Raw genomic sequence first — 21518 nt, 5'->3', positions numbered from 1 at the left:
CATCTCCCTTCTCCTGTGCCACATCCGTACATTCTTTATTGCTGTTTACTTATTTATTTATATATATTTATTTATATTTTTTATCTCTTCCAAACACACACACATGCGCACACGTCCACGCGTGAAATGCAAACATAAAATGCAAATGCCTAAATGACTGATCCAAAAAGATGGATAAATGCGGCCCATAAAGCTGTTAGGCTGTAAACACACGTGCGCACGCGTGCATGTACACACACACACACACACACACACACACACACACACACACACACACACACACTCAGGATGTATAAGTTATTGGCTCATTTCCTTTTGAAACGATTTCCCTTTCAAATTCACGCGCGGCCAGCTCAGATGTGCATAAGAAGCGACGCGGGGAACAACAGAATTGGGCGGAGAGGAGGAAAGACACTGAACAATGGCCGTTTCCAAAATATGCCCGAGGAATGCACGAGGATGATGGTGATGACGGGGACACAAGCCTCTCTTTGTGCCATTATCTTAGTTCCAAATGGAACCAAATGGACCTCTCCAAGTTTCAAATGTGTACATTTCTTCGTAAAGTAAAGTCCTGCTTCATCATACAAGACTGTCGCACAAAACTAGTGAAAATAGCAGATCTACAAGCACACAAGCGGCGCGACGCGTTTTGTGCTTGTGGATCGTCTATTTTCACTAGTTTAAATAATATTCAAAATGATAAATACAAAACGAACGGTTTTGGACAATGGACATACAAGGATCCATCGAGGATCCACCGAAAATACCTGATGTGCGAGCTTGTAGATCGTTTGAGTTGTGCGACGAATTGTGAGCTTACAGTATATACTGTAGATTGGCTCTTTTCAACAAACGTTCCCTGCATAATAGGGATGCTAGGATTCATGGCGTTAACACAGAAGAGAACAAGCAGTTGGAGTGTGTGCGTGCGTGCGGCGTGTGTGTGTGTGTGTGTGTGTGTGTGTGTGTGTGTGTGTGTGTGTGTGTGTGTGTGTGTGTGTGTGTGTGTGTGTGTGTGTGTGTGTGTGTGTGTGTGTGTGTGTGTGTGTGTGTGTGTGTGTGTGTGTGTGTGTGTGTGTGCACGCGCGGGTCGCGGGCAGATGAATAGAACATTGACCTGAAAGACATTCTCTTTCTTGACCGGCATGTGCTCTGCCGTGTAACCGTGCCAGGAGGAATCCTATAGGAGTTGATTGAGAACATGCCACCGTTGACCCGGCAGTAGCAGCTCGTCTGTGCTTATCAGCAGCGCGGCAAACGGGACGGAATACAGATGCCCTTTTTATCTGTACTCGGTACCCCATGAGGCATACACCACCACGTGCGCCGCTCACCTCGTGCGCGGCCTGCAATGACGGATACGAGGGGAAGTTTTCCGCTGACGGAATATCGATGCCGACAAGGAGAGCTGCTACTCCTAACCTTTTGAGAGGCGCGCGAGCAGCCGTTCGATAGCCCTCCTTCCTGCCAGTGCCGCCCCCACACGAGATGGATCAGAAAGCGATTTTCCTCATCTCAATTTGCAGCTGATTTCATAGATGAATTACACCCTCAGCAGCGATTAGGAGTTCATTATGTTACCTCGCAGTCGGCTAGCGAGCCCCGGTAATGTGTTTATCCCCTCCTCCTTATGCACTTAACTCCTTCTGAATGCTGACTCGTACCTTTCCACTTATCGCCGCATACCGCTATAGAGCTCCCTACCCAGGGGTGGAAGAAGTATACTCCGATTTTGAATTTTGTAGACTACAAAGGGAAAGTCCTGTATTAAAAAACCCATTTAGGCCCTGAATTATTTTAACTATTGAAAAATAGCAGATATACTTGTAGATTTGCTTTTTTTTTTGCAAGTCTTTGAATATATCTTTTTTAAAGCAAATATTTGTAACTCAAATAATATTTGCTTCTGAGTGGTCCCTGGAACAACATATTTTGAGTAATTTTTGGGGTCCTTGACCCAAAAAAGTTTGAGAACCACTGATTTAGAAGAAGGATTTAGAAGACATTTATAGAATCGGGTCGAAAATATTCAAAGACTTGCACAAAATGTTCATGATTTTTCAAAAATAGCAGATCTACAAGCTCACAGCGCGGCACTCGGTGCCGCGCCGTGAGCTTGTATATCTGCTATTTTTCAATAGATAAAGCATAAAATAATAGTTAAAGTGGTTCCAATCTAAAGTGACACACGGTTAGGCCTAAATGGTTTTAAAGCTGCTTTCACTTGAGTAAAAGCATAAGGATATTGCTATTAAAATATGTGCCGTAATATACAACATATACAGCAGTGATGCAGACCACAGATCCTTAACGGAGCGGCCTTTGTGGAGCCTTCACTGTTGGCCTGGATAGATAAGGAAGAACGCTGGCTCACCAGCCATCACTAGTGATAAGAGAGAACATTTCTCACTGGCATCCAGATTATGTTCGAGGCTGCGGCTTCTTAAGCTGAGTATTGTGAAGAAGTGCTTCCCAAATTTCCCCCCTCCACCCTTGGAGTCCTCCTTCTTTACTGCACATCTTCCAAAAGATGTACTGTACACACGTACATGCCCCCACAGTGCCCACACGTGCACACACACGCACAAACTTTAAGCAAACATTAATAACTCATCTTTGCTTCTGGGGGTCCCTGGAAAAATATATTTTGAGATGGGGGTCGGCAGCCAAATACATATAATTTTGGGAGTAGTTGACATTACGGTTTGAGCGTCACTGATTTAGCAATCTGGCTAGCCATCGTCAAGGAAAAGTTCGATAGCTCTTTTCACAATGCAATGCAGAAGTCTGTAATCGAGAGACTACTGATTCAGCAACATACTGTAGGTTTTTCAGTAAACCTTAGAAGATATATTTAGAATCAGCCTCGGGTGTTAATGGCTTGAAGTTGGACTGATATCACATTGAGAACATACAGGCAGACAGTGGATGAAACCAAGTTATGATTCTGTGCAACACGTGACATTTTGGACTACCTTCAAACAGTGATCTTTTCGCCTCCAAGGGGAGCCTGCACTGCAGGTTGGGGTGTAGTAAAATAGTAGTAGGACCAATGGCGCCGGATTGTACCAAGCACTACAGAGCCCGAGGTGAAATTCAGGCCATGATACTCACGCAAGCAGGTGCAAAGGCGGACGCTTCAAGCTACACAACAATCGATGTCACCCGTCACTGCCCGCTGCACAGTGTGTCACCTGAGAACCATGATGTGAAACAAGCATGACGGGCGTTGCGACGAGGGTTCCTGTCGGCGGTCAGCGACAGAATGAAGCTGTCTTCTTGGATTTGTGTTCCCTTCTGCTCTGCGTGTCAAACTATAGCAGGCTGTAGTTTCAAATATAACTAACTCCCATGTGTCAAGAAGATTGGGAGTTCCGCCGCGCGTATCGCCCCGGGTGAAGTTTGGCAGGCCCTGTGTGTCACAGGCAGGGGCGTCACAAGGGGGGAAAAGTGGGACTGAGTTACAAGGGCACAAGGTGGAATTATTTTATGCTTTAGCTATTGAAATAGCAGATCTACAAGCTCGCAGCATGGCACTCGATCGGTGCCGTGCTGCGAGCTTGTAGATCTGCTATTTTTGAAAAGTCGTAAAAATGTGTGCAAATCTTTGAATATGTGTATTTTTTAAGCGAACATTTGTAACTCAAATTTTGCTTCTGGGGGGTCCCTTGAACTAAATATTTTGAGATGGGGTTCCGTGGCCAACATTTTGGGGGTCCTTCACACGAAAAGGTTTGAGCACCACCGACATAGAAACATAGGTTTTTCAAAAAACCTTAAAAGGATTTGAAATTATTATTCAAAGACTTGCACACATTTTCCCGATAAAAAAAAAATAGCAGATCTACGAGCTCGCAGCGTGTTGCCGCGCTGTGAGCTTGTAGATCTGCTATTTTTCAATAGTTAACTCATTTGTAGTTTACGGCCGTAAAGCCCGTTAATTTCTCTATGTCTTTCACTGCCGGCTTCTCCGAGTCCTACCTGTTAACGTGGGCGCTCGTCCAGTTCCCATCGTGCGTGATCGGACACTGCTTGTGTGTTCGCGTATTCCATCAGCTTCTCAAATCCGTTGAAACTTTTTCAATTGATCAATAAGTTCTCCATCTGTAAGCCACGGAGCTCAGACAGTAAGCTGGGCCAAAATAGAGGACGGACTTCCGCTTCCGGTTCAGGGACTCCAATGTTAAAGTGGTCCGCTCAATAATGTGTCCGTGTAGAAACCGATCACGGAGCATTAGTTCCGGCCTATTTTAGTTGCGCTTCGATAAAAAAAAATGTTTTTTAATTAATTTTTATTACATTTACGGGTTCTACGGGCATGGCAGAGAGGGGTACAAAGGGGTATTTTGATGGCAGAGTTTGTGTTAAAGTACCCAGGGCCCAGAATTCGGTGCGACACCCCTGCGCCCGGGTGAAGTTTGGCAGGCCCAATGTGTCACAGAAACAGGACAATGGCAGCACGAGGTAGAAAAAGGAAGGCGCTGAAGCAACTCGGATTAACTCACTGGCAAGTTATCTGCCTTTTTATTAGGGTGCAAAGTACACTGGAATGGCACTCATTCCAGAGTATTTTACACACCTTAATAAAAAAAATAAGGGCATTAAGTTAATCAGAGTTGCTCCAGTGCCTTCCTCTCTGCTTCATAACTCCATGTGTGTTTATTATACCTCCTTGCATAAGAGCACAAAAGTATTAAGTTCACCAAGAGTGAGGAGTCGCGCGTTTGTGCTGTCTTGGCTAGACAACGGGGCCGATTCATCAAGCACTTTAGGGCCAAATTACACCCATATCTTAATCTTACCGGCATTTAGGACAATTCACAAGTTAGGGGTCAGATGGGTTTTTTTCAGGGATTTAGAAGGTAAAACAGAAATTTAAGCCAGATTTAGTCACTTTATTTACACTATATTTACGACCAGATGAATCGGGCCCAAGGTCCTTTGCGTTTGTATATTACCGTGGAATATGTTTATGCCTTAAAGTGATCCCTGAATATTAAGCCATGTAGGCCTTGATATGTTATAATAACCCTCTTTAACCAAAATATACTATTTAAAACACTTGCAATATATTCCTTTGAGAGAAAAAAAATCTTCAACCCATGGGGGGAGCCATTGCACTGTTCGTCGCATGCAGTGATGACGTAGACAATGCATTTTGGCTGGTCGGGCCCATAGGGTTAATATGGAACGTCAAAACAACGTTCTCTTTACAATATTTAAAACATTGTCTTGAAGCTCAGATTAACTGTAGTTAGTAGTGTGGTGCTTTTCTGTTCTGTTCATATCAAGTAGGATGTTTTGCTGTGCCTGTAAGTGTTTAATTCAACATCTAAAACTTGTTTACACCACCATTTTAAATGGGCCCGTCTAGCCAAAATGCATTGTCTATGTCATCACTGCATGCGACGAACAGTGCAATGGCTCCCCCCATGGGTTGAAGATATAACTTTTTTTCTCTCAAAGGAATATATTGCAAGCGTTTTAAATAGTATATTTTGGTTAAAGAGGGTTATTATAACATAGCAAAGCCTACATGGCTTAATATTCAGGGAGCACTTTAATGAAAGTAAAAAAAAAAAATGAGATAGTGGTTATAGTTTTCTAGCCGATATGATGTTGTCGTCTAGCTGTAAGTGCTGCCTGCTTCACACAACCAAAGTGACTGTGATATTGTAGTCTTGCATCAGTGAGCCTATACATCTGGGGAAATCCAAATTAGATTTTTTTTTTCATGACTAAATAATACATCCAATTTATACAGCGCTTCTCTGTACTCAAAGTCTCATTATAAAACAAAACAAATACTACTTTTACGTCAACCTGACTTATTTGGATTCATGAGCTCCAGTGCCTATTAATTGACAAATGAAGCAGTGCAATGTGGTAAAACAGGCGTTGTGTCGCTCCCCCTTAACTTGACTCACATGCAGCCCGTTACTTTTCAGCATGGCCTTTGAGCCATACTGAATTTAGGGAAAGAAACAAGTGTCCAGGTCAACAGTGCGGCTAAAAGAAGCGACTAGGTCGCAGCAGGATCACACACACAGGGTGGTGCCCCAGTCAAATGAGTTAATATAGCATCGGTTTTACCACTTTAAAACTATTACATCAGCTATTTGAAAATAGCAGATCTTTTTCAAAAGAATCTTTTTTTATGACTCATTTAAACAACATTAGGAAGCTAGCCCAAATAAGCAACTACAATTAGAAACAACCCCCAAAAAAACGCGAACCTTTTTTTTTTACTTTACATTTTTACCCCACGATTTTGCAACCCATTTTTCACCCAGTGCCAATTATCTAATGTAATCCTGGGCGCTACACTCCCTCTGCCAACCTGGGGAGAGCAACCATAGACATAAAAAGGTAGACGCCTCCTCCGGCTCTGGGGTGTTGTGTTGGTAAAAGAGGACTGGCAAGCTTCCGGAATTCTGAAGGACGCTTCCTTGTGCGTCACAGAATGGGATGCTCGGTAGGCCAATCAGATGCGGGACTCCCTCTTTCCCACTGTAGGGGGCAGAGTGCCTTCCACAGTTCCGCACTTCCGCCAGTCCTGTTTTACCTGTCGCGCCAACGAACTGCAGCGGCGGATGAGGTATCTAGCTTCTTGAGCGGTGGTCACACCGTCTCCATAGCGTGGCCGTGTGTGTATCCGTGTATGTATGTGTGTCTGTCTGTCTGTCTGTATGTAGCCTGAATCTGTATGTAGCCTGCAATACCTTTTCTGACCACACATGTTAAGGGATGGGCACTGTTGTTCAGGAGAGGGCACACTCACACTCACATTCACACACACACACACACGCACGCACGCACGCACGCACGCACGCACGCACGCACGCACGCACGCACGCACGCACGCACGCACGCACGCACACACACACACACAGCCTCCACCGCTCAGTTCACACAAGTGTGATTTTTTATAACTGTGAGAGCAACAGACTGACCTTCTATGCATGAGTAGTCCAAGCGGCTTCTTTTCACCTGACAGGGGAGATATTCCCTGGCTGGATGTAGCGCGTGGAAGGAACACGTTATTCCAACCAGTTCCTTTCCCCTCCATCAGGCGCCCCGGCTGGCCAGGGGGAGGCAGTATAGAGACCAGGATTACTGTATGTTTTTTTGTGAGGGTACCTACCCTTGGAGACACGGGGAGAACATGCAAACTCCACACAGAAAGGCCCTTTAGCCAACCCCACTTAGGGTGTGAGCTGACAGTGCTACCGACAACGCCACCGTGCCCCCCCCCCCCCCTCCAAAAAAACCTTAACTACCAATATTTAAATAATAAATGATAATAAACTTTATTTATAAAGCCCTTTTCGAAACAATGTTACAAAGTGCTTTACAGTGGCAAATAAAATACAGTGCATCAAATAAGCAGCAATAGAATCATTACAGCAAAAAGAATAATAAAAATTACAATAAAAACAATAAACAATAATCAAGTAATCTAGGGGAAGGCCTTGGTGTAGAGGTAGGTATTCAGAAGTGTTTTAAAAGATGTTACTGAGTTTGCGTCCCTCAGTTCCTGGGCATTCCATAGGCGAGGTGCCTGGGCTGTGAAGGCCCGATCACCCCTGGTGACAAGGTTAGCTGTAAATGGAGTCAGGAGACCCCTATCTGACGACCTAAGAGGGCGCACTGGCCTATATGGTTTCTGCATTTCTAAAATGTAACTGGGGGCCAGGCCTCGCAGGGCTTTAAAAGTTGTAAGTAAACACTTTAAATCAATTCTAAAACTCACTGGCAGCCAGTGCAGCTGCAGGCCAGGACTGGTGTGATGTGGTCACGCCTCCTGGTGTTGGTGAGTAGTCTAGCTGCTGAATTTTGTATGAGTTGGAGGCGAGAGATGGCCTTTTTTTTGGGAGTCCGGAATACAGGGAGTTACAATAGTCTAGATGTGAAGTGATGAATGCATTTAATTTCTCAAGGTCTGTAAAGGTGAGTAATGATTTAATTCTGGAGATGTTTCTCAACTGGAAGAAGCAGGACTGAACTACTTTAGTCACTTCGAATCGAACCACACCCCCAGGTTGCGGGCTGTGTTTTTTACATTGTTCGATAAGCTGCCTAGCTGTGTCTGAATGGAAAGGGTGGAATCTGGTGGGCCGAATAGGAGGATCTCAGATTTTGACTTGTTTAGTTAGAGGACATTTTGGGACATCCAGCACTTTATGTCTGAAAGACAGGCAAGGATCCTGGAGATATTGCCTGCGTGGTTGTGTTTAAGTGGTATTTATAACTGGGAGTTCATCTGCATAACAGTGGAATTTATATTGTGGTTTCTAATAATATGGCCGAGTGGGAGCATGTAGATTGAGAAGAGGAGTGGGCCCAGAATTGAACCCTGGGGGACACCACAGGACAGGGGGACCTGAGAAGATGACACCTCCCCAATCACTACTGAGAAGCTCCTGTCAGTAAGGTTAAAAGCAACATGCAAGACTCTAGCAAGAACCAGAACGGTGGAAGCTGGGGTGGTGGAGGGGAAGCTATGCAGCTGCATCAGCAGTGGGTAACAGCATTTAGAAGCAGTGATCAAGTGAATGAGGAAGCCATACTTAAAGGGACTGCCTTGTTGAATGTTTTCCCCAGAATAGGGATGCTATTTAACACTTATTTTAATGAAAGAAAACCACTCACTGCAACTTTAATGATAACTCATTAGCACAATGTTATATTGCTGAGTATTAAACATAATCCTATCTTGTAATAACATGTGCAGTAATATCAATATCGTGTAAAGTCATTGTAGGTCGGCGAGGGGCAATTTTGAGTTTCCATGTGGTATCAGCATGCGTGCGTGCGTGCGCATGTGTGCGCGTCTGTGTGTAAGATTATGTGTGTGGAAACTGTAGTTCCGCCCAGACAGAGTTTAATTATCTTTCCCCACTCGAGGTCATGAATTATTGAACGATCGGGGGAACATCTGATGATGGGACACCAGGGTGGCTGTCGATGCCGATCGTCAAATCCAGATATAGCAGATTGACCTTATGTTGTTGTAGCCCACACTGTGACCGCATCGACTGAGATCCCTTTAACTTGGTGCTATTTAAGCTGGCCTTATTTCCCACACCTGTGACTACCCCCCCCCTTTCTCTCTCTCTCTCTCTCTCTCTCTCTCTCTCTCTCTCTTATTCACCCATCCGTGCACATGAGGTGAAGCCATGCGAAAACGCTAACAAAAAAAGATCACAGAGTAAAACAACATCTTCCCTGCACCTGCACGAGCTCCAGTCTGCTCAGCAACACTACTGAAGGTTTAACCACTTGAACCATGTATATACTGTGTAGATTGACAGGAAATGGGGAGAGAGATTGGAAGTGACACGCGGGATCGGGATTCAAACCCGCGACACGCTGTCAGGCATCAGAGCCTATGTGGTATGCGCCTGAACCACTAGGACAGCGGGCGCCCCAAGACATTTTTCTAACACAAATCTTTTCCTCTGGGGGTCCCTGGCAGGAAACAGTTTCAGATGGGGGTCCTTGGCACGAAAAGACTTGAGAACTACTGATGTAGAGCAGTGTTTCTCAACCTTTTCAGGCCGCGACCCCCAAAATAATCATATTTTATCTGGGGACCCCCACACCCTGACGAACAATAAGAGCTGAGGAAATACATTTTGTATAACACAGTTCTATTGTGAAAATAGCAGATCTACATGCTCACAAAGCCTCGCGTTGCGAGGCGCTGTGAGCATGTAGATCGGCTATTTTCACAATTTCTGCCTTTAATATTTGACAATTTGGCCAATGTATAATTTGTCATTTCAGAGGTATTGAAAAGTCCTTAAATTGTCACTGTCACAGAAATGTACATATACCCTCTATCCACTTACACTTTGTGTTGGTTTGTTTACTGTTGAGTGGGAAAACAATGTTGCACATAAAGTTAATCATCTGATTAACTTCTCAAATTGTCGGCCTCACGTCTTAGTGGGTTATGTTGGTACTTTCCAAAAATAGAAACGGCAGGTTTTAAGTTGAGAGTAACCAGCTGAGAGTAACTGTCTCACCTGGCACTCTGGGAAACCGGCATGTAGCATTGCTTATCTGTGGATTACTTATTCTTTATTACCGTAATATGATTTATGTATCTTTATGTATTTCTGGTAATATTATTGTCCACTCATTTTGTATATCCATGGCAAAAAACCCAACCCAACACAAGCCAGCATGGAGATGACCCCTGACTATCTGGCATCAGAGCCACTTGGCCATCAGCGTCCAAGATAGCCTTTTTTTTTTTGAGCGGTGGTCACACCGTCTCCTATACGTGGCCGTGTGTGTGTCCGGCCGTCCGGCCGTCCGTCCGTGTCTGTATGTAGCCTCAAGGCTGCAGTACCTTTTCTGACCACACATGTTAAGGGAGGGGCGCTGTTGTTCTCTCACACACACACACACACACACACACACACACACACACACACACACACACACACACACACACACACACACACAGGGGGGAAGGGTGGGTCAGCATGTGTGGTCAAGTATTATTATTATTATTATTAACAAACTGAATGTTTTAGGGTCAAATAAATTAGAGTGTGTGAAGAAACTACAGCATTGTAAAGCACACTAACCCCGCTGCACCCACCCAGTAGTGCTGTTGCACAGCCTCCACGACCACCGCTCAGTTCACACGGGTGTGATTTTTTTTTTTTTACTGTGCACCAGTGTACAGTACTCAGAGTTGCAGTAACCTTACGTGTGCAGAAATTAAAGCATGAATGACCTTTCCAAGGTCTGCAAATGTGATAAAGAATAACTTAATTTTAGTTTCTTCTCCGTTGGCAGAGGTATGATTGTACAACCTTAGTCACTTGACCATCAAAGGACAAGTCAGACTCATTAATGTTGCACATCGGAACATGTCTAGAAACCACTTAGGGCCTTGTAAGACGGTCCACGTACTCACTTGAACTTCTTCAATACGGACAAGGCTGCCAGGTTACATTAGCGGTGACTGGCGATGTTTGGCAAGGTCCATTTTCACGTCCAGTTTCTTAGCAGCCAAAGGGATTTCGCCCATGAAATTGCATGACAGCTGCTAATCCTGCTGTCTCTCCCGCAAACTATTTCACTCGATGGGGAGTTTGGGCTGTTTTCTTTGAGATGCCCCTGTCTTCTGAGATGCCCCTGTCTTCATAAATGGACTACTACTACTTTGTAGATTTTGATGAACAAACACTAACCACTTCAACCCTACTGTATATACATTTTGGCCATTTGGCCAAATAGCCGATCTACAAGCTCACAATGCGTCGCTATGTGACACATTGTGATCCTGTAGATCTGCTATTTTCAAAAGAGCCTTGTACATTTGAAAACTTGAAATGGTACATTGTGCACAATGAGTACCTTAAGTACATTTTGATACCAATACTTTTGTACTTTTACTCAAGTAAATGTTTAAATATAGACTTTTACTTGTAACAGAGTATTTATACAATGCAGTATTGATACTTACATTTTTTTTTTAATCCTTTAATGTGAGTACTTTTTACCACTGCCTACTAGTGCAGGCGTTTCGGGCAGTATTTTGATGGAATCGTGCACTTTATGAAAGAAGCATGACATTTGGCACACAGTTAGAACATGCCATATGGAACATTTTTGGCTATAGGGGCATCGCAGATTTGTCTTGGGAAACTTGTGGGAGCCAATCAAAGTTGGGCTCTCATAGACTTTACTATAGAGTAAAATAATACAAAAAATAAATATGCTTTAAGTAGCATGTGAGGGGTCAAACTAGGTGTTTTTCGGGATTCTGAATCCAATGCAAACATTTATTTTGCAGGAAAACCATTCCTTGGGCTAAAAACGGACCCCATATAAGTGATAAAAGTATGGTTTAGTGATGAGTCATCACTTTTCAACAGTTTTGTGGTGGCCGTTTCTCGGAAAGGAATGTTTTTCGTGCAAAACAAATGCTTGCATTGGATTCAAAATCCCGAAAAACACCTAGTTTGACCCCTCACATGCTACTTAAAGCATATTTATTTTTTGTATTATTTTACTCTATAGTAAAGTCTATGAGAGCCCAACTTTGATTGGCTCCCACAAGTTTCCCAAGACAAATCTGCGATGCCCCTATAGCCAAAGATTTTCCATATGGCATGTTCTAACTGTGTGCCAAATTTCATGCTTCTTTCATAAAGTGCACGATTTTTGCCTGAAACACTCCCACTATACTTGATCATACTAAAAGTAGCAGATCCACAAGCTCGAAACGCGGCGCAAAGCGGCGCATTTGAGCTTGTAGATCTGGTACTTTTGATGCTTTTGAATTTGGATCCTGAAGAGTAACAGTTATGGACATGGAGATGATATACCTTTAAGTAGATTGCTCCAGGCATCACAACTTGGGTTGTGATGCAAGGGAGGAATGCGGGGATACGTTTTTTTGACAGGGAATGGGGAAGACAACGGAAGACAAGTTGAGAAGAAATATTCGAAAACTAAAACGGCAGAGCTAACAGCGGGATACAAGTTAAAACAGATATGTCAGTTCTGTGCTGTGTATATGGTATGGCTGGAGCGTTTATGAAGTGCTCTGAGCGCTTTAGATCTGACTGATGGGGCTGAGAGAGTTCTTCGTAACTCAAATAGTATCGGCTCAAAACTCCCTACTGGAGCTACTGTTTATCCTCCACTCTGAAAAATAATGGCTGTCATCTTATCAATCGTCATGTTCTTTTAGAAATTAGTGCCTTAATAGACTAAAGAAATAAGTGTTTTTGTAAAGTAGTGTTTGCTCTCTCTCTCAGAATCTCTCATTGTCTCAGGTGCTGTCCAGAGGGAATACACAATTACAACTATGCAAACAGATGACAATAATCGTTTTTGGAATTACTTTGAACAAATTCACTTCTAATTTGGATTGAAGAGATTTCAGTGGGCAGGTTGTAATCTTTACTCGCACACTGCTTGTACTAGTCAATTATTTTCAGTTTTGCACAACTAAAGTACTGTATCTATCTTTAGGGTCAAAGGCCTGTGAAATACCGCACTCAATTTATTTACAAATTATTTGAAATGTTTTCAAAGGGATAGACTATAGCGAGACGATTGCTATGCTATTGGCTAGTTCATTGATAGTTAGGCCAACCCGACAACAGGTGTAACTTAATTTAGTCTAGGGCTGCAACTATCGATTATTTTCCTAATCATTTAAATTGTATATGTTGTTTCACAACGGCGCAAAAACATTATTATTTTTTTTTTACATATTTTCAAAAAACCCTGTTCTAATACTAAAATTAATTGTTAATTATTGTATTAAACTAGACCGGTTGGGTACTGTCCTACTGTCCTAGGGAATGCATGTTCCCCCCATTTATGCAATACCAGTTATACCTGTCTCTCTGTGTACAGTACCTTTATTGCCCATATATTGAGATCTCTGTATCTGTCTGTCCTTGTACCTTTTATCCCTACAGTATATACTGTATGAATCGGTGGTTTGGACAATTGCATTAACGAACAATATTTTAACTTGGGTTGTGATGCAAGGGAGCGAGGAATGTGAGGATATGTTTGTTGACAGGGAATGAGGAAGACGATGGAAGACAAGTTAATAAAGAAATACTCAAGAACTAAAACGGCGGAGCTAACAGCGGGATACAAGTTAAATCGGATATGTCAGTTCTGTACTGTGTATATGGTATGGCGGGAGCGTTTATGAAGCGCTCTGAGAGTTTAGATCTGACGGGACTGATGGGGCTGAGAGGGTTCTTCCAAACTCACATCGTGTCGGCTCAAAACTCCTTACTGGAGCTACTGTTTATCCTCCACTCTGAATAATAGAATGGCTGTCAAATTATCTCATCAATCGTCATGTTCCGTTCCAGAAATGAGTGCCTTAATAGACTGTAAGAAAAATAAGTGTTTTTGTAAAGTGCTAGCAAGTAGTGCTTCTCTCTCTCTCTCTGTCTCTGTCTCCCTCGCTCTATCTCTCTCAGGTGTGCAGTCCAGAGGAAATACACAATTACAACTATACAAACCGATGACAATAATCGTTTTAGGATTGCTTGCAATTATGCAAATAAGTGGTGATGGGGATGGGTTATGATAGAGGACACTGATTAGAAGAAAGTTGGAATTACTTTGAACAAATTCACTTCTAATTTGGATTGAAGAGATTTCAGTGGGCAGGTTGTAATCTTAACTCGCACACTGTGCTTGTGCTAGTAAATTATTTTCAGTTTTGCACATACAGTACTGTATCTTTATGGGGCAAATGCCTGTACTCGCACTCAATTGCCCTACAAATAATAAGAAAAATGTACTTATACTGTACATCCCATAGCCAAGAGGGACGATTGGTATGTGATAGTTTGTTGTTAGGCAAACTTAATTTAGTCAGTCTAGGGCCCCAACTATCGAACTAACCATTATTAAGTCAATACTGGAGATGTGGCTTACGGCATTTGGATTTCTACACAGACTGGGCAATTCTTTCAACATAAGATGCTGCATTCAAGTTCAGGAGATTTTGGACAAGGCAATTCTCTTGAATGCTGCCTTCAGGCAGGGGTTGACACTAAGGTCTCAGAGGCACTTGCCCATCGGGCAAGTACAGGTCATGTTCTACTTGCCCGAAGGTAATGCCCACTTGCCCGAAAAGTAAATTGTCCATTATAAAATGATAGGTACGATTTTAATTACCGCTCAATTTAACACTTATTTCTTTACTTTCTGGGGCTGTGCGATAAAATGTCATACCTCAATACCTCCAAATCCAAATACCAAATACTTTAGCTATGATTGAATATGTCTATGGTTTCACACTATTTTTAAATGTAGCAACAGTAAAAACAGCACATTATAGGTAAATAGTGCTCTTATTTTACATTCCACAGACCAGAAGACACAGCGCACTGGCCACGTTCAGGTGTTTAGACAGATATCTCGTGTTGTGTTTATAGACATTTGTGTCCCCTCTCAAATGAGCACTTGCCCTGTCGGGCAACCTGAAAGCCAACTTCACCTGCCCTGACGTTTTATTTACCTGCCGAGGGCAGGTGGGCAAGCCTTAGTGTCAATGCCTGCTTCAGGTATGGCATGGAAAGGGGGCATTTGCATTTCTTTCACCCTAGTAAAACTACATTCATCGTCTGGAGAGGGCACTTTTTACAGACGGATAAAAGAGCAGGGGCTCAAGCCCCTTTTGATGTCTATGTGTGCATGTGCCTGTGCTGTACTGTAACTTGTCTGCAAAATAGCAGTGGATTCCTTCCCCATACAGATGCATCATTTCCACTGTTAAATAAGTGAGCACCCCCCCCCCCCCCCCACACAGATGTTTGAGCACAGCAGGGTCATGCCAGTGCATGTCACCCCCTCTTTCCTTCTTCAATGACAACCGTCACTCTACCTCCTGTAATTTCCAGGGGGTCCATGGCATTTTACTCGTCTTTCAGTAGAGAGCGCCAGTGCCAATCAGAGAGAATGGGCGCCGGGCCCATTCATGAGGTGACGCCGCGTGGCTCAGCACTCTGCAGCAGCCCAGCAGACACACGGCTATTCATGATCCTGAGCCAGCTTTCAGTAAAGTAGGCCACCCCAAACAACCGGATACACCCCGGACCGGTGGAGGAGAGGAGGACACTGCACAAAAAATTCCCACAATCCATTATTGAAAAGCTCTTCTCTGCTCTGCACTGAGCACCGAGCAGCAGGGGTATCGCACCACATTCTGGGTACAAGGATTCACTGCCGGCCCCCCCCAGAATGTTCTTCATAGGGGAAGGGGGTTTAACCTATTTAGACTGGGAACGCATTATTACACGTTATTTTGTGATTTAACGATTGAAAAATAGCAGATATACAAGCTCACAGTACGGCACCGAGTGCCGCACTGCGAGCTTGTAGATCTGCTATTTTTGAAAAAAACATGAAATGAATATTTCAAATCCTTCTAAGGTTTTTTGAAAAACCTATGTTTCTATGTCAGTGGTGCTCAAACATGTGACGGACCCCCAAAATTATATGTATTTGGCCACGGAGCCCCATCTCAAGGGACCCCCCCAGAAGCAACATTTTAGTTACAAATGTTCGCTTAAAAAATACATATATTCAAAGATTTGCACACATTTTCACGACTTTACAAAAATAGCAGATCTATAAGCTCGCAGCGCTGCACTCTGTGCCGCGATTTGAGCTTGGAGATCTGCTATTTTTCAATAACTAAAGTATAAAATAATTAAGGCTCCTCCACCTTGGGCCCTAGTAACTCAGTTCCACTACCCCCCCCCCCCCCCCTGTCACGCCCCTGCTGAGCAGCATTGGAAAGCTTATCGTCACTTTACCGAATCAAGTGCTTCATCTCCATGCCGTCGTGGTGCTCACCATACCAGAGTAGATTGCCATTTGCGGTAAATATATCCCTGGTGGGTATAATTATGAGAATCATCCTCAACAGCCAGCTTTTTTTGTCTAAATGGGGAGAAACTCACACACAAGATCATTTTGGATCCTCCCTGATGAGGATCTTAATAAATCATTGCCCGCCTGCTATAAATAGAGGGGTTGCCAAGCGGTTGTGAAATTGACTTCATGTATTTATTTATGTTAAAGCAACGGGAATTAATTATGAATGCTCCGTGACAAGCTAAGCATTCTTGTGGTAGGAAAGAGGGGTTTGAATTTGGGTCAAGCTCCTGCAGAGGCACACGGCTGGGAAGAAAAAAGAAGGCACGGACAGTGTAGCCCATGGTGTAAAATATAGCTTATTTTTGCTTGTGTGTGAGTGTGTGTGTGTGTGTGTCTGTGTGCGCGTGCATGCATGCATGCATTTAGGATACAGTGCAGTCATACACATGTTCCGTTGTGCTCCAGAGTAAGTAAGTCACTAAGGTCAAAGAGGCTTAATGTTGGTATCATCTGGGAGTACTGTAATATCCATGGCGTTCTACATTCTACACTACAAGTACATTGACATGTACATTTCAAATAGAAATATTATACTTTTCCACTACATTTATGGCAAGGGACTCTTGAGACTCGACCTTATAAAATATATAATGAATTTATTATTTCAAATAGTGAAAATAGTGCTTTCTTCAAAATTTCAAAACAGCAATGCATTGATATTAACTCTTTATTTTTTGGAAACGACAGTAAACCATCTTGGTTTTGTTGAGATCATGTGATTTTTTTTGGCTGTACCCTCCTTCGGTGGTGCTGGGATCATTCACAAGCGCCCTCTATCATGAACCATTGAGATGAGGCTTTGACGAGTGACTCTGATTGAGACCTCCATTCAGAAACACCCCCACTTAGAAACATCCCCATTCAGAAATACCCCCACTGAGGTTAGGGTTATGGTTAAGGTTAGATTTAGGTGACACCTCCATTTAGGATAATGGAAGTCAATCTTCTGAATGGCAATAACCCCTCAGACGAATGGACTTGTATACTTTGTCAGTAAAATAGCTAAAAAATAAAAAGCTATCAAATACTAAATACTGATGTTGTATGTCCCTATCCTGGAAATACTGATGTTGTATGTCCCTATCCTGGGACGTCATGTGGGTCTATCATCGTCATCGTCATCATCAGCACCACTCAGAAATGTTTTGAGCCCACAACACGTTGCAGGCAAATGTAAATTAGGGTTAAAGTGGTTGAACTGATTTTGATGCCATACTGTATGAACTCATTTCGCTTGGGGGGACCCCCTGCTACCGCCTCAAGCACACCTGGAGGGGCCCCCCGGACCCCACCTTGAGAACCACTACTGTCTTAAATAAATCAGTGGTGGCAGGTTCAGCATCGCACCGTAAGGTGTCTCAAATCTCATTACGCTCCTAATTCAAGCACAGGGTTTTGTAGCTTTGAACCAATCTGTAACGGTTACCATGGCTACCAGACCAGGTTACCGTGAAGCCTCCAAACACGGAAACAAAGGAGCAAAGTGTTTGCGTGATTAAAAATGACGACGCATGTACGGCTGCCGGCTTTGATCAATCACGCCTCCGCGAGAGGATCTTATATTAACTCCCCAGACTGTAAATTGACAGCATCGCTGCCTGGAACACGCGCCACAATTCCGCCTCGGCTCTTGTTGTTTACAATAACACGGGGACACTAGCATGCACCGCCAGCCACTTGACATGAACGCCGCGCAGCGGCTGGAAAGTAACCGAGTACATTTACTCAAGTTACTTAACCCATTAAGACCTGGAACACATTACTTGTAAGACGCCTCAGGGCGAGGTCGCGCTAATTCTTGGCTATCTGGCCAGTGATGTATATCGGACCAGTTACCCAATCTCAACAGTGCCTGTTGTCAACAGTGCCTTTTGAGATTGGCAGAACATGCCCATATATGGGCACTACCTAATATGGGCATTCCCAGGTATGCCCTTAATATCGATGACATCGGGACAGGGATCTCCATATGGGCATAGAACGGACAAGGACGTAATTCATTTGCAAGTGTGATCTGGGAATGCCCATATGGGCATGTCAGAACATGCCCATATATGGGCATTCCCATATATGCCCTTAATATTGATGACACTGGGACTTTGTTCTCCATATATGGGCATAAAACGGACGAGGATGTAATTAATTTGCAAGTGTGATCTGGGAATGCCCTTATATGGGCATGTTCTGACATCACATTGTCGACTATATATGGGCATAAAATATATGGGCATAAAAGGAACATCAAGCCAGAGTGTGAGGTCAGAGCAGCAAACCCATTCTGTTAAGAGTGATTCCCCTGACAGCACAGTGACATCAGAGCATGATGTCAGAGTGATGTCACAGTGACAAGGGAACCAATAGACTGAAAAAATGTGTACTGACTGACTGAATGACTGACACAGACAGACGGAGACAAGCTGCGACATTTCCATGGTATACTGCGACCTTCGGTCGCAATTATGCATAACCGTTACTTTATACTTTATGCTTTTTTTTTACAGGTTAAACAAAGCACAATTATAATACTTTTACTCCACAACAGGCCAATTTGTACTTTTTACTGCACTGCAATTGACAGCTTCAGTTACTTTATAGATTATACATATATTTACCAATTCATCCCTATTGTATACTTTGTCAATTAGAATATTGCCAATTCTTAAGCTCACAACTGGTCGCATCGCGAGTTGAGCTTGTAGATCTGCCATTTATTGAAGAAGTTGAACAAATTGTAAAAAAGACATTTGAGCATGCTGGTACTTGTAAGGGTAGTAGCTCTGATGCTTGCTAAAACATTTGCACTTTTACTCTAGTAAACCTTTGAATACACGCAAGACCTGTACCATAATTACAAAAAACTAAAATTTCATACCAATATCGCTTTTACTTGAGTAAAAGAAACACAATCTTGAGTACCTCCTGCACCACTATCACTATGATATTATACATTTATTAATGCATGCTGCACCAGATCTCTTTCTCCCTGTGATGTTCCCTCCACAGAGAGCAAAGATAGAGAAAAGAGGGTGTGTGTGTGTGTGTGTGTGTGTGTGTGTGTGTGTGTGTGTGTGTGTGTGTGTGTGTGTGTGTGTGTGTGTGTGTGTGTGTGTGTGTGTGTGTGTGTGTGTATGGGGGGTGTATGGGGGGTGGGGGCAGATAATGAAATAGGGAGTGAGGGGATGCAGAATGAGGGACAACGGGAAGCGATTGTTCGCCATTTGGGAGGGTCGATGATAGTGGCATTTTGAAGGAGTGCCGACGACCGGCAAACAAAGACATGACTGGCATGTCGATGACTCTCGTATATGAGGGGAATTAACCGCAAAAAAACAATATGCTAATGGGGACAATCCCCCCCCCCCCCCCCCCCCCATCCCCCAACTGATCTCGCGAGAGTTAAACCTTACCTTGGGGATGTAGTCCACCACCGGTGTAAATGTGTGTCCTCTACTTGTCCCTGTCGCTAAGAGTTTAACTTTTAACCATTATTTTATGCTTTAACTATTTAAAAATAGCAGATATACAAGCTCTGAGTGCCGCGCTGCAAGCTTGTAGATCAGCTATTTTTTTAAAGTCGTGACAATTTGTGCTAATCTTTGAATATACCAGTATGTATTTTTAAAGCCAACATTTGTAACTAAAATTTTGGTTCTGGTTCTTTTTTGGAACTAAATATTTTGAGATGGGGGTCCGTGGCCAAATACATGTCATTTTGGGGGTCCTTGACATGAAAAGGTTTGAGAACCACTGAAATAGAAACGTGCATTTAAAAACCCTTAGAAGGATTTAGAAAACACTTGAATCGGGTCAAAAATGTACACGATTTTTCAAACATTGCAGATCTACAAGCTCGCAGCGCGGCACTCGGTGCCTCGCTGTGAGCTTGTAGTTAAAGCATAAAATAATGTTTAAGTAATATGCGTAATACTTCTGTGTTAAAGGACAGCTTTGTTTTTACATCAAGGGTTCATGTTTTAGATTGTAATTAATTAGAGAAAAGAAAAGATGAGTGTTAAAGCATTTTCATTTACTTCTTTCTTTCATTTTGTGCATCTTGGGAATGGAAAGCAGGAGGTAAACAATGACTGTACAGTACACGCACAGTATGGCTTGTACACTGAAATCTAAATCACAAAAAATGATAGAAAGCTACATGAAAAAAGATTAACACTCATCTTTTATTTTCTCTAATTACAATCTAAAATCATGAACCCTTGTTGTAAAAAAAACAAAAACAAGTTGCCCTTTAACATAATACTGTACTTAGAGATCCACGGCAGAAATGAAGGGTCTCTTGCTAAGGGGCGCTGAATTAGCGGCCTTTGCAGAATGGCCCCCCAAACGATAGTACGATTAAACATCATTATGCAAGCTCAGAGATGGAACCCTAGTGTGAAAGGTATTATGTAACTTTTGTGAAAGGGAATATCAGGGAGGGAGCACTTAAAAAAGAAAAAAAAATAGATCTACATGGCACCATGGATACCATGGATCACAGGAGTGACAGCGTGGTGAGTGATCCTAAAGCACTTGTCACAGCCAGAGCCGTCCACACTGCTTGGCTGCACTCCAGGCAAATCTGTGAAGTGGTGACTTGTCTCCAGAAGACGTAAAGCCTCCGGTATCCGTCCTGTGTGTTGTTGTACTCTCACTTAATCCAGCTCCATCTACTACATCGTTGCTGTCGAGGGAAAGAAACCTCTTATCTCCATATACTGTATTTTTTTTTTTTCGTTGTTTTTGTAAATTAACGCCCTACATCTGGGAGATCTCAAGCTCGTAGATCTGCTACCACTTTTGCTATTTTTGAATTTGAATCCTGAAAAGGAACACCTTTGGACACACTTTGGCACGTGCACACATAAACATCAAAGAGGGCTTCAGCCCCTGCCCTTTTAACATCTGTAAAAAGGGCCCTCTCCAGAACATGAATGCAGTTTTTACTATGGTGAAAGAAATGCAAATGCCTTCTTTCCATGCCATACCTGAAGGCAGCATTCAAGAGAATTGCCTTGTCCAAACTCTCCTGAACTTGAATGCAGCATCTTGAGTTGTAAATA

At 43.1% G+C, this 21518-nt stretch overlaps 1 protein-coding gene across 1 annotated transcript in view; it reads left to right on the top strand.

The window, feature by feature from the left end:
* LOC308291696 (metabotropic glutamate receptor 7-like) overlaps positions 1-21518 on the top strand; it is a 202043-nt gene that overhangs the window by 159926 nt on the left and 20599 nt on the right. The window lies entirely within an intron of this gene.

Source organism: Nannobrachium achirus, assembly GCF_963921795.1.
Source record: "Nannobrachium achirus genome assembly, chromosome: 9".
Classification (NCBI taxonomy): domain Eukaryota; kingdom Metazoa; phylum Chordata; class Actinopteri; order Myctophiformes; family Myctophidae; genus Nannobrachium; species Nannobrachium achirus.
The sequence above is the reverse complement of the archived record's forward strand: the minus strand, read 5'-3'. Positions and strand labels throughout refer to the sequence as shown.